Raw genomic sequence first — 5,291 nt, forward strand, 5'->3', positions numbered from 1 at the left:
AAAGTGTATTGTTTGAAGTGGGGGAACTTGACCCTTGCAAGAGAAAGAATGTATTGGTGAGTGGGTGGGCAGTTTCAGCCTTGAAAGGGGAGCAATGCATCATGGAGCCCTTGTTGGCAGGGAGTCATGGAGTATGGTGAGCCATGGTGGCCTCATCTCACACGCCGGCCGTGTGTGAGCTGATGCTGTAACTGGGAAAATCCCACTCCTGAGCAGGAGATAGAAGGCCTGGTTCTGGGGTGGAGGGGTGAGAAGGATGAGATGCACACCGCTTTGATCCAGGGGATGTCCTGGAAGTGCACTGCCTACCTGTGCCTCCTACCGAGCACCACGCTCCAGCTCCTTCTCCCACTCAGCGGATTTTTGGTATCCAGGGGTTGGTATGTATTTGCTACTGCAGCTAATGGAATGAATTTGCTTTGCAAGCCCAGTTGTCTTTTAGTTATTTTCTGCATGGGTCTCCTCCTGAACCTGTGGCAACAACCACCAGGGACCTACAGGACACTCCTACTCTGATGTCAATAAATTCTGAGAAGAGGTTTAAATATGTCAAATAATTTGGAGTAATGTTTAGCCTGTGAGTTTCAGCAAAGTATTGACTATTTCTTAGTTCCATGGATACAAACTAGTAAGTCAGATTGCTGGGAGTGCAGATGTTATGGAAGTGATTCCCTACACACCCAGCACTGAAACAAAGTATTGCTTTCTTTCTAACCCTGAGCTGGCAGCAGGGATCAGGCCCTGCTTGGTAACCTTTCATTTTGGCAACTTCTGTTAGCAGGTAAGAAAGGTCCCAATGAAACCTTTTCCAGCTGTTTCCCTCTGGTTTCTCTTCTTAGGCTCCAGAGCTCTTTGCTGCAGGTGTCCTGGGTGTGTGCAGAGCAGAGGAGCCCCACAGAGCCCTTGGTTTCCCACAAGTTGTCCTGCCTTGTTCCCAGGTGTGCCCAGCTGTGGCAGGAGGAAGAGCCCGCAGCGCAGAGGGCACCGTGCCCTGCCCAGCCGGGGCTCCCTGGCACAGAGCAGCAGCAGCGCCAGCGCCGTTCAACCCGCTCCTGCCTTGCCTTCCCCTGGCACACAGAAGCCTCTGGAAATCAGCACCTCCAGTCACGTTCCCAGCTTGGAGCAGCTGCTGCTGCTGGGCAGATGCTGCCAGTGTGAGTGCTTCCAAAGGGGACTAAATGCAGAGATGTACATGCACAGGAACCCTGGGCATGTCCGATAAACGTGCAAATATATGGGGAGATTTGTTAGCAATTATTTCAGCTGTTCTGCCAACAGTGGCTTCTCTCCTGGCTCTGTGTGTTACAGATGAGTAACGTAATGGTTGGCTCTCACAATTAAGAGATAGATATTATATGGATGTAAAAATATAAAGTGATGTTATCGTAATATATCCTCCCATTGTCCTCTTTCCCCTCCCCCTTGTAATAACCTTGGTAGTCAGGGCATTTGGGGAGGGCTGGCTTGTGACCAGGAGGCGAGGTGTAAAACACCTGACGTCCAATCAAGATGTAAGAAAGTAATCTCCAGCAATGGATAGCAGAGAAAGAGTTGACTGACCAAACTTTTGGAGGGGCTAAGGCTATCAAAGGCAGAGTATCTCTTTTGTAGATGAGGATGTGGCTGCAAGTCACAGAGACTGCCAGTGCTGAACATTTTTCCTTGTTCAGTCCTTTGTTAAGGTTTAATAAACCTTTAAAATGTTCAAAGTGAGAGTCGTTTCTCACATGTGCAATGCTGTGGGCCATTTTCTCGATCTGGTTTCCTTTTCCATGGGTCCCATCTGAGTGCTCACTTGGGCTACAGGCTGTAGGTGCTTGGGGCACTCTTGGAGTTGCTCTTGGATCCCTTGAACAATGGGGTTTGGCCCAGGAGGGCAATTTGTGCTGCTTTGTGGCAGAGGAGAACTTCCCAGGCTATTTTGTGTTTGCTGTGGGGAAGGTTGGTTATTGCTTTGCATAAAGTCACAGACCAGCATGGAGCGTTTGCTTTGTGATGTCAGGGCATGGTTGCCACGTCACAGTGGTGACATGAGAAGGTTGCCTTGGTGCACGGAAGGCCTCAGTGTCAGAGCAGCCCTAGGGCTTGCTCAGAGCAGGAGCACCCTGCGCCTTGAGGCATTTGTCAGTGGGCAGCTGCACACTGACAGGAGCCTTGTTTGTTCTAGTGTTGGAGCACAGCGTGCAAACTTGCACGGCAGTGCTACAATGATTCAGCAGCTTGCTGCTGCAGTGGTTACTGCCTATGGAGTTACTTATTCCAGCTATTTTCTGACTCACCTGGCACGTAAGTAGAGATTTCCCCTCTGCTTAGGTTAGGGTGTAACATAACCTGGCTTTTGTATGTCTTCCTGCTCCTTCTTAGTGACTGAGCTGATTTAGAAACAGAAAGAGCATTAGGATGCCACTGGTTTAATAAAGCTCCTGTCAATTTGTTCAGCTAAAAAGGGGGTGTCTGTAGCCACAGGGGCAGCATTGCCAGGGAACCTGCAGGGATTCCCTTCCCTCCCTGGGAGAGTCTGTGGCAACAGGGTCTGTCATTTCCTCAATTTGCTGGGACAAGCAAGACAGCTTTGAAAATGTAGACTGGGAGAACTTCTCAGAAGGCCTTCTAAAAACTCTGTTGTTCCCAGTTGCAGTTGTTCCCAGAATTCTTTATTTCTAAATTTGGTCATGAAAGAATTTGATTGTCTAACTTGACCCTTTACCTAGTGGTAAAAGAGTGATTCCCTTTGCAAAGAAGTGCAAACTCCAAACCAGTGAGTGTCTCCTCCTGACCCCTGCAGCTGCTGCTGTGCTGTTTCACAATAGAACTGCCACAGCTCAGAGAAATTTTGGGGAAGCTTTACTGGGCAACTGTTTACAGCAAGTTAATGAGAATTAGTGCATGCAACTGATTTTTTTTAAAAAGCACCTGAAGGAGAGGATTTTAGAAGCTATTTTAAGTGTTTACTAGAACAGGAATATTGAGTGTTATAGAAGAATTTGTATTTTCTTGATCATGTTTGTATTCCTTTGCTGACTAAAGAGGTTGAAGTGTAGGAACAAGCAAGAACATTGTCCTGATCTCTTGGTGGCTGTGTGAATGAAATGTGTCTCCTGGAGCGATGTTGTGAAAGGGAAAATAAGCTCTGTTTGGATTGACCTCTTGTGTGGGATTCACCAGGCCAGGAACTTTTCTCACAGCATCTGATTCATTTTCCCTGCCCACTACAGGTCACATAAAACATGTATTCAGCGGAGCTGCTCCTGAGGTGAGTGAGAAAGGAAGATTTCATGTTCCTCCTATTTAAAAATTCTGGAGCGAGCTGTCACCTTGACTAGACACAGAAGAGTATAGAGGGCCAGCAAGGACGGCCAAAAGAAAATCCAGAGAGAAACGCCCAAAGAAAATAATTCCCATGACTTCAACAACAACAACAACAACAACAACAACAACAACAACAACAACAACAAAAAGGAGTGGATAGTTCCTAATTTCAATCTCAGAAATCTGAAGAAAGAGAACTGAAGAATTTCCATAGATGCCCATATGACAGTGCTCAGCACAAGGGCTGTTGCCCTGCCAAACCTGCCCTCAGTGCATCCAAGTGCTTTAGACACTGGAGTGGCTCACTTGCATCCTGGGGCTTGTAGGTGTTTTTGGTATGCCAGGATGAGAAGCCCTCTTCTTTTTGTCTTTCTCCAGCCAGCAAGGGGGCTTCTGCACAACATCTCCTGCCCTTTTCCAGCACTGGATGGGATTCTGCCCAGTTCTGGTTTTCCCTGTCTGCTGCAGCAATAGCAACAATGTTGCTGGCTCTTTCCTACTTGTCCATTTCTGAGCTTGCAAGAAATGAAAGTTCTGTTTTACAGCTACAATGTTGCTTGCTGATAGCTGCCAGGAAGGAATATCAAATTCATAGCCATATAGTGTTGAACTGGCCCATTTTAATTAATTAATTACTCCCACCCAAAAGTGATCCACTTCACACCCCAGGGGTTTTTTATTTCTTGGCAAACCCTTGTCTGGAGAGAGCACATCCCCTGCAGCAGCAGTCATCCTGGCTGGTTTGCAGGGGACAGTCTACAACAGCAGGTGCTGTTGCTCTTTCAAAAGCTGACATGCCTTTCCTTAGAAAGGTCCTGCTCTGCAAGTGTTGCAGCAGCAAGCTCTTCCTCTCAGTGGCACTGTCTTCTGCCATTACTCCCCATTCCCCTGGGGAAAGGGAATCTTTTAGAGCGGTTTCCTTTCTTTTGTGATGAAATCACATCACTTAGTTTTGCTCTCCTGTTTCTGTTTTCTCTCTCAGTGCCTGAGAGGACTGGATTTTCTTCACTCAAACCACATGATCCACCGAGGTCTGAAGAGCTGCAACATCCTTCTTGGAACCAACGGCTCTGTCAAGCTGGGTCAGTGTATTCTTGGTCAGGTGCAGCATTCCAGGGATGTGGGTGTGGGGCTGCTTGGAGTGACTGCCAGCTCCCCAGAAATGGTGCTGGTGACAGTGCAGGGACCCCTCTGTGAGCTGGTGACATGGTTGCAATGTGCACAGAGGCATGACAAGGAACCACAAGCAGTCAACAGTGGCATTGGCTTGTGTGTCCTTTCAAGAGGGAGGGAGCTACAAGTCTAAAGCTTCAGATAAAAAGGCCACTGATGGAGGTAGTGTAAAAAAATGATGAGGTTTTTTTGAAATGGACAATTCCTTGTGTTATAAATGAAAAATGAAAAATAGCCAATTTTGATAAAAAAATTAAATTTATTTCGCGACCGTAATACATTCCCGACAGCCACCAATCAATCGGACAGCGTACCACCCCCGGGAGGTGAGCCAGGTGGACGTGAGATTGGTCTCGCTAGCACCAAATTCTCCTCGTCCACACTGGCTGCTCCGAGGTAGCAGTTCTTATACGATTTATTTTGCCCGCGGCAGAGTCTCTTTGTCTCCTTCTAAGTTCTGCATATTCAAGTTGGTTTCATTCTTCGGTTCGGGCTGCACAAAACCTTCGTCTGGGAATAGAATAATACGTTTCCTCGATTCCCGGAATCTGGCATTCAGATGGAAGGTGTTGATGGCTTTGGTCATCTCAGATAGGTACCTCGTCCGGGCCATCATCGCTTGGGCGTCACTGGGTGCATGCTTCTGTGAATGCCCATCTCCTGTGCAGCCCAGGTTGTATTTCGCATGTAAATGTGGTGACACCACTCTGCCCATCTGCCGTGGTTTCGCCATCCTGGGGAAGATGTGTACCGGCCGTTTATTTTACACATATATATTTCATACATATTTTATTTCCACAAATTACTAA

At 47.4% G+C, this 5,291-nt stretch overlaps 1 long non-coding RNA gene across 2 annotated transcripts in view; it reads left to right on the plus strand.

The window, feature by feature from the left end:
* Window positions 1–1,791: 1,791 nt before the first annotated feature.
* Window positions 1,792–5,291, plus strand: part of LOC135291834 (uncharacterized) — a 4,935-nt gene continuing 1,435 nt past the window's right edge. The window contains exons 1-3 of one of the 2 annotated variants that reach the window (XR_010354514.1): window positions 1,792–2,286; window positions 3,216–3,253; window positions 4,292–4,391. This is a non-coding gene — a long non-coding RNA (uncharacterized LOC135291834). The remainder of the gene's footprint in view (window positions 2,287–3,215; window positions 3,254–4,291; window positions 4,392–5,291) is intronic. The other variant, XR_010354513.1, reaches the window with a different exon arrangement.

Source organism: Passer domesticus, unplaced genomic scaffold (genome assembly GCF_036417665.1).
Source record: "Passer domesticus isolate bPasDom1 unplaced genomic scaffold, bPasDom1.hap1 HAP1_SCAFFOLD_130, whole genome shotgun sequence".
Classification (NCBI taxonomy): Eukaryota; Metazoa; Chordata; class Aves; order Passeriformes; family Passeridae; genus Passer; species Passer domesticus.